Source organism: Xiphophorus maculatus, chromosome 6 (assembly GCF_002775205.1).
Source record: "Xiphophorus maculatus strain JP 163 A chromosome 6, X_maculatus-5.0-male, whole genome shotgun sequence".
Lineage (NCBI taxonomy): Eukaryota > Metazoa > Chordata > Actinopteri > Cyprinodontiformes > Poeciliidae > Xiphophorus > Xiphophorus maculatus.
In genome coordinates, this window is record NC_036448.1 from 6,983,180 (window position 1) to 6,992,105 (window position 8,926).

Sequence of the window (8,926 nt, forward strand, 5' to 3'; positions counted from 1 at the left end):
GCCGCAAACTTGAATGTGTTTTGGTGGCATATTGTGTGGAAGTCCAGAACCAGCCCACTCACCGCCTCGCAGACACACTCCGAGCTAATTGTGAGCCGGCAACTCGCTGTCCTCCGCTCACAGACACAAAGAGTCGTCGTCATGACAGCGGAGTCCAGCTCATTATGGCCCAACAAGGGCCGGTCCTGTTGCAGGTCCAAACCGCTGCCGCCACACACCTGTGCTGACATCACAGCAAATAAATAAATAGAAAAATTGTAGCTCGCGTTGCCCGGGCAACCGCAATTTGGCAAACCACGGCTTGGCAACGCTCGGCTCGCCTCCGTGGGGGATTGATTGGGTGAGCAGTGCCACGAGAGGTGGATTAGGAGGAGTGCTACCGTCTCCCTCAGCGGCGAAGGAACCGCCAAGGGTGCCGATTCTGCCAGAGACGAGGAGAGAAAAAAAAAAAAAAAAAAAACACAAACAAAAACAAAAACGACACACTGGGTTGGAACAACACAGAGAGCGTGGCGCGTTCACGGCTAAACGCAGAGACGAAAGACTCCTGTCAATTAACCATGAATTCACTGATGTGCTGCAGTGATTACAATAGTTTTGCGACCTTCTGGCTAAGCGGGAGGAGGCCTGCTTTGTGTGCTTACGAAGCTGAACTAAATGTCATCATTTTACTGCGCAAAATGGGACAGAGTCGGAGACGTTTTGCTCAAACATCTGTTTTTACCCACGGCGGGGAAGGGGGGGGGGGGGGGGGGGGAACGGAAGGCAAACAGACGTCAAGTGATTTTGCAGGAGAATTTGTTTTTGTGTTATTCTGAAAGAGCAGAAAAACACTATATATATTATTATTAATAATAATAATAATATAAAAACAGCCTTTATCCTGTCCACACAAGCCAGTCTCACACTACTGCCTGTTCAAGCTAAAAGAGAGGCTAAGCCACCCAGTGGCTCAGACAGAAAGGAAAAGTGCTGCTGTTATTCAAAAATCGTCCATTAGTGGACCACCCCGACTCACAAGTGGATGCTGAAGAGAGAAGATGGGGATTTACAGTCAATAAGTCGAGCTCCGTGACTGAACGGTGCTGCAGGTGTTTATGTCCAGCGCAGACAGCAAAGGTCAACGTCAGCACGGTTAGGCCTCCGTCACTGGATCCAATTACACACACTCAGAAAGTAGTTATTCCACTGTTTACTTCCATTACAGGGTGTCTCTTTTCTCCTGCTGGTAAGTGACCAGCTGGAGATGAAGAGCGGTTCATCTGCCGCTTAACGTTTCTGATGTGGGGAGAAGCCACGCGATTCCTCACTTTTAAGACTCAACTGATATGTACTTTGAAAATAAAATAAAAAAATCCTGTCATGAATAAACAATGAGGCCACTCAAACGGATCACCTCTCCACTCTAGGCCTATAAACAGATCAGGAGCAAAACCGAACACTGTTTTAGTAGCTAACACTTTATCTTGCAAATACGGCTTAAATTGAAGTTAGTTCATACTCACACTGTCTTGATTTGCCCCTTTACAGACATTGTGTGCTTTTAATGTTTGTCACATTTACATGTTTGAGAAATGACTAGAATAGGACTCGCCTGACAACATGAAATATTTCAATGAGCAAAGTGTCATACCAGTTCCAGAAAAGATTAGAAGTCATTGAAATATATGAGTCTGGATAGGGTTAAAAATAGACATATTTAGAAATCAGTCAACGATCTACCAAAATTACTCCAAGAGCACAACTGATAACTCTTCCATGCGGTCACAAAAGAACCGAGCAAAACATGTAAAGCGCTAAGTGACAGGTGTCAAACTCAAGGTCCGGAGCACCAAATCTGGCCCGGCGTAGCTTTCTATGTGGCTCTCTAGAATCAAAATGACATCAATACGTCCTTCCAGTTTTTCACGAATCTGCAAAATTCTTACACAATCAGCAAATCTCCATATTTCTTCCTGATTTTGCTGCAGATTTTCTCAAAATTGGTGAAAAACATTGAGCTTAAGTGACTGATGCCCCGGTCTTACTTGAAGTTATAGTCCGTAACTGATACGGCGAGTAATAAAAAGTCACATTTAGCGTCATGTATTAGCGCAAATATCGCAAAATTACAAATATTTCTAAATTGGCACCACAAAATCTGTCGTTTTGATTGCCACAAAACCCCCCACTAAAAGAGTCACAAAATCCAGGAGGAACAGCTATTTATTGATATATTAACGGTTTAATTGGTTTTGTCAATATATTACCCAAAATGAAAATGAGTTTGACACCCTTGCACTAAGTGAAGGTCAGGGTTCATCATTTTCATATATGTATAAAAAAAACTAAGAGAAGATGAAATTCAAGAGAGAGTTCCAAGGAAAAACCATTACTGACCAAAAAAGAATACAAAAGCCTAACATCTTTCTGAAGATGTGTGTACTGTTACATCTCAATTATCAGCACTTCAGGACAAGAAAAACAGCATTACACCAGCAAATATGGTGCTCCAGTGCTGGTAACGCTTCGGGGCCTGGACAACCTCCTGTAATTGCTGGAACTGAATTCTGCTCTCCACTGAAAATCCTGGAGAAGAATGTCAAGTCATCACTTTATGGTCTGAAACTGAAGCACACTTTGGGCCATGCAGCAAGAAAGAAACCAAGACAAATTCTCTCCAATAAGTAGGACTGAGTCATACAATGCAGCATAAACATTTAATGAATATTGTTGAGGCAGTTTTTTGGGGGGTTCGGGGGACGTAATTGAGTCTTCACATGCCAGATTGGTTTGGATAGCTCAACAAATAAAACCCTCAAAAGAAAAGAGAATCTTATTTGTCTGATATAAAAGTATATAAAAATGAGTAAGGAGCCAAGTACTATTTCATAGTATTCGTTTTTAAAAGGTTACGGTGTCAAAAAAAAGAGTCGAAAAAAAGAACGTATCATCTGCAGATTTGTCGATCTGCCATAGTGACTCATGACTGAATCCACATAATTCAAACAAAACGACTCGCTTATTATATTAGTCTGTAGTCCAACTGAAAACAAGTTCTTGGGAACTAACAGGGTTTCACAGTAACGGCATTTTGAATCATAACGGTGGAAGCAGAAACTCTGCAGGAACCAAACCTCTTACTAAAAATGAGCCCTCTTCTCCCCTCCCCTACTTGTCCTCCCTTTTCCACCAACTGTTTTTTTCTGCTTGCAGTGATTTTACAGTTCAAAAAATAAAAAAATAGAAGTTGTTGACCAGGCAAGACATCCCGCCTCACCGATGCAAAGAGGAGAGCCGCATGCTGCGATATGAATCAGGTTCTGTCATGACTGGAATACAAAGACCCGGCAACACACAGCCTTCCCCTGCTCCCCCCGTGTCTCCTTTCCTGAACAAGGTTATCAACAGAGATTATCAGGTTAGACATATGGTTCGCTGGTTCACATAGTGACTGGTTTTGCAACAGAGCGAATCTCAGTTGTGCCTCATTGTCATTTTCTATCACGTTTGACTATGGATGTTCATAAGTTATTTAGCGTTCGCATTAAAAGTAGAGGGAGGAGAACAGCTTTGTGACTTAAGGATAATCTAGTGGAAATGAAATACATTATTGGTATTATGTCAGATTTACCAGCGGTGTGGGTGATTATATACCGCTAACGTGAAGCAACACTGAGCTGAAATAGAGTCGACCATTTGACTTAACGTTGCGTTGTCACAGAAACGTACAGCTAATAAAACTTTATGGGTTAGTGAATTATTTGTGGTGTATTTTGTGAGACAGACTGAATTTACAGTGAGCACTCATTGCCTCAAAACACTTTGAATAAAAACAAAGTGAATTTAATGACTTATAGAAGTCATTAAATCCTGCCACAATACAGTGATAATAATTGCATTTTTAGATGAAGTAAAAATTGTTATAAATACTAAACAAAAAATTTTGAAAACCATTTTAGAAAGAAAATGCTGGAAACTATCATTGAGAGGAATTACACAATCTGATGTCAGCAGGGAGCAAATTCTGCCTGACAAACACAGATTAACACAAAAATGTGCTGAAATATTCAACACATCCAGTGTGTTATAATGTTGTGTTTATTTTAACACATTGTGTGTTAAAATGAACACAAAATGTGCATTAAAGGCGATGACACATTTTTTTGTGTTATTTTTTTTTAAACACATCTGTTTCATGATCACGATCATAAAAACTTAATGAAGTCTGTTCAAGACGAACAGGCGAAGGCGAACCTTTTTGAAAGGGATGATAACGTGCTCCAAAGGGCTCCGCTGAACCACTGGCAGAGTGCATCACTTTTCCAGATTCTCCTCCAGGGACACGTCTCCGCGGGTCATTCTACCATCTACCATGAATCCTTGGCAATTAGGGAGAAAAAAAAATTGAGAGAATGGGGCTGGGAAAGTGGGAGGCAGTGCTGGGGTGGTGTTGGGGGGGTTTATTCGTGTCCCAGACTAACAGATGAATGTACTCTAAAGACTTCTGGCTTCCTGTAACCGTGCCTCAGACTGTTACGGGAACGCAACATTAGATAAAAGGAGCTCTTTGATCAGTGCGACGCTGTGTGACGAGAACAGCGGCCTGTGTGCTTTCACAGCCCTGCTTTGAGACGTGGCTTACGTAGCTTAAAGCAGTCGGCGAACAAACTGTCTCTTTATGAGCGCTAAATAAAAAAAACGGTCGCAAAACAAAAAACATAAGAAGCAGTTAATGTTTTAGTGGTAAAGATAGGTCTTAAAATGCTAGGTAATGGTTCCAAACCTAGATAGAGAGATTCTCTGGGGGTTCACAAAAGATATAAGAGACAGTTTGTATATGACCTTTGATTCTGTTTTAGCACTTCTGCCACACATAAAGCTGAGTTCAATTCATTTTGCCAAAGTCATTCAAACCTGTAAAATAGAACTTCACTGACAACATGAGCTAAAGGAAGAACAGATGACGGACAGCCATTGACATTTACCAGTATGAAAAGTATTAGTAAGGCATTCCTACGGGTTTTGGACTCTGCTCATGCAAAAGGAGAGCCATTATCAACAAAAGCAACAATAAAACATGCTAAAGTGTCAATCCTTTGCGGGATTGCCCAGCCTACCAGAATTACTCCAGAAGCACATCAACAACTAACCCAGGAGGCCACAAAAGAACCAGGAAGAACTTCAACACCTCTTTAAGAGAATTAAAAAATGACAGAGTTCTAGTTCCACAACCAAAAGGAGAACAAAGTACTGTCGCTGTGGCAACCACACTGTCCGTTGACCGTCCACATTAAAATTATGCTACCACAAGAGTTAAAAAGCGTCAAAGAATCTATATAGCTGTGAGCGAGTGTATAGAAAGGACATCTCCTTCTGGATAATGTGTAGTATCTTTCTCCCATCACATTGGAGTCTATTTTTGATCACAAATCGCAATTTTGACTTTGTATTTTTTTTTTTAAAGCCGTTTAATTCCAGAGGGGAAACACTTGCTAAGCTAACTAGTTGCTGTAGTTTATAGCAGTTTGAGTCCTATTTGAGTTTGGTACATGGGGAAATAAATGTTGGCATTAAAGTGTTTACTACAAGCACATAATGAAGAATATCCTTTTTCATATAAGGATGCTGATCCTTTTGCCCTTTTCTCAATTTCAGATTTTTCTAGTTTTGGGATTAGCAGAGCCGCCGCCTGGAGTCGTCTCCTATTTGGACATGATGTAAGAAATATTTGTCAGTTTGTACCAGCCTTGGCGACATTTTTGCTTTGACAAGTATTGATTAACAGTGATTTTTTTTATATAGTCTACTTAGAATCTATTTCAAGGAAACATTGTTAAGTAACTCCAATCGATTATCCATCAGGGGTTACAATATCATATTATATTAAAGTTGACTGCCCCCAATCAGAACCACAATCAGTGGAAATAGGAGAAAAATACTACATTTTTAAAAGAGTTATAGCTAAGATTTGAATATATTTATGAATATGAATCAATGTAAATAAAATACTTAACTAACAAGAAAAATTCACCGCAATGGTTCAGTACAGGAGTATGCGAGGGTTTGTTTACACAATTCCTCTTCATGAATATAAAATCAAGGTATGAACTGTCGAAGGGCAACTTGGTCTGAAGCCTTTACAGAAAGGAATCCAAAGTAAGGCCTGCCCAAGGACATGTGAAAGCAAAAATGTATTTTATATTTTAGACAACATACTAAACGCTAAGCCTCTTTCCTGGCTTTGTATGAAGCATGTTATGTGAACAAATCTGTTGACCATTCACTAGTTTCTGAGCCAAATGGCTAATTAAGGGAAAGGTGACATTTAAAGGTAAAGGTTATCATTATTTTACATCTCCAGTAAATTAAAATCCTCATCACAAGCTCATAAAAGCAGTAGCTCAAGTTTTTAAAGATCTACAATCAAACAGGATTTCTGTCTGTCTAGGAGTCGGGTATGATTGGCGATTTAACAATCCAGCTCATTAAACGAGACGGTACACACATTATTATTAAAATGAGGCAAGATGAGATTTTCACACTATATGGGCAATAATTATGAATCCTAAAGTGTTTTTGTTTAACAGCTGGAGTAAATGTGTTGTAAAACTTAGACTGTGCTTTTAATAATTTTGCAGTCTAAGGTTGTCATTTTGAAAAAAAAAAAAACCCCAAAAAACAACTTTGCAAGCTTAATTTGTGTTTTCATAAGTAATATAAAGACTTCATGACTCGGAAACTCCTTTATGGAATATCTAATATGGATAGAATAGCAAAGTATTTTTCAAAAGCAGTCCAGAACCTTTTAATCTAGCACTGATGTGAAGCCCTGAATCTTAATAGGCTTCAACTTCTTTTATCTCAGCATAAATACAGATGATCTGCAAAGACTTTAAAGACCAACTGAAGCTCTTCAGTTAAACAGCAAGAATTCAACATTACGCATTCGCTTTGTGGAAAGATCGTTGGAAAAGCCACCAGGATCCAAGGAAGACGATGCTCTGGTCAACTGAGGCCAACGTGCAAAATAGTTTTTTGAGTGGTGGAAAACAACCATGACATGCCAATCATTAAGGTGGAGGTGGAAGATTCATGCTGCCTTTGTTCGATTTGATGGGGAGATGGTGTTAAGCCCAGGAAAATCCTGGTCCACTCAAAGTACCCAACTTAATCCAGCGGAGATTAAGTGACAAGGTTGCTGTTTAAATCTGATATCACAAAAAGACAAGCGTTGTTATTTTTACACGTCACATGCATGCACTTCTTTGTGTGGATCTAAAATCCTAATCAAAGACACTTATGGATGTAATATGACCAAAATAATCAACCGTGAATATTTGCAAGCCAGCATATGACCCTTTTTTGCATGTTATGCATCACATTTGCGTCTTATTAGACCCCATTACCCAGTCTACACAGCGTCTGTGAGAGGATCATGATGCAATATATCCAACTGAAAGGCAGAGCTAACCCAGAATACACAAAGAGCCCTCCATGTACGGACATTAAACAGAGCAGACGTGAAAATTTCAAACACAGTCATCTTGGACACACAATGAATGGGATTCATTTCTCCAAAATCAGGGAGTTTAAAAATAAAAAAATAAATAACAGCATGAGGCTGATTACAAGGACAACGGAAGTGTGTTTTCTAGTTGCTCATCACGGAGCATGCACACAGGCAGACTGGAGCCACAGCGCACAAGCAGCAAAGGTGCACTTTAACAGTGCACATGCTTCAGAGATGGCCGATGGAAACAGCATTTCCCAGCGTCCAGGCGTCCCCAATGCAAAGGGCTGCACAAAGGCGTGCAGCCAGCGCGTGCCGGGGCCGCTGTCACGCGTGATAATCTCACAAATATCGCTCATATTTAGGTCAATCACAAAGTAATAGCGTTTTTAGCTGCAGCCATAACCCCCTCATCACTCCGTCCCCCGACGCCCCACCACCACCACCACCACCACCTCTCTCTCTGTCTCACACACACACACACGCACACACACACACACCTCGGCCTCGCACGGCCAGCTGAGATGCAATAAGGTGAGGGGGTGGGTGATCAATGCAAACACACCTCTTCTCTTTCAGCACATCATAAGACAAGAAAAAGAAGAAAAAAAACCTAATTCGTATCACATCAAAAAAAAAAAAAAAAAAAAACATCTGGCGTACACTCCCAAGAAGAAATTCAACATCCGGCCATATTCCCAACAGGCTGTCATATTCTAGCAAGCGTCAAGCGTTAGAGTAGACGGGAGGCGCGAGACGAGCGAAAAGAGGAAGCTGGAATGACATTGCGCGTGCTTACTGTAAAATCAAATCTCCCCCGGGGATGGAGAGCCTCCCTTCTTCCTTCTCGACTCTCCTCCTTGCCGACGCGCAGAATCCTCCTCCCCCCGCCCCCCGAAAATTCAGACCACGGAAAACAGGTAGTCAGTCATTCCAGCCCTGCCAAGGGTTTCCTCCGGCTCGGTGGCGTGAGAGAAGGACAGCCAGCATCAGAAAGGGGGAGAAAGAGCGCGCGCGCACGAGAGAGAGAGAGAGAGAGAGAGAGAGAGAGAGAGAGAGAGAGAGAGAGAGAGAGAGAGAGAGAGAGAGAGAGAGAGACAGCTGTGGGGAGGAAATGAGGAGGGAAGGTAGGAGCGGTCGGGCCGGAGCACTGCGCACAGGAGAGGAGGCAAGGAGAGCGGCAGAGGTGCTTCCCCTCCCTATCTCTCTCACTCTCTCTCCTCTCCTCTAGCTTACAATAAAACATCCATCCCCCCCTCCCCCTCCCTGCTAGACAGACTGACAGACGGCTCGGGTACCAGTGTCAACAGCGCCACTCACTGGTGACGGAAGGGAATGCTATAAGGAAAGAAAAACAGAGGCACAGAAACAGCTGGGAAGCAGGAGTGCTCTGCAGAAGGAGCCTCAGCATTCAACTGGACAGTAAATAATCAA

The 8,926-nt window shown here is 41.8% G+C and overlaps 1 protein-coding gene across 2 annotated transcripts in view; it reads right to left on the bottom strand.

The window, feature by feature from the left end:
- LOC102232724 (catenin delta-2-like) overlaps positions 1–8,698 on the bottom strand; it is a 174,325-nt gene extending 165,627 nt beyond the window's left edge. Inside the window, exon 1 of one of the 2 annotated variants that reach the window (XM_023335130.1) lies at positions 8,292–8,698. The gene's annotated coding sequence lies outside the window, so the exon portion shown is untranslated. Of the gene's footprint in view, positions 1–8,057; positions 8,102–8,291 lie in introns of those variants that run through there. The other variant, XM_023335132.1, reaches the window with a different exon arrangement.
- Between the last annotated feature and the right edge of the window lie 228 nt (positions 8,699–8,926).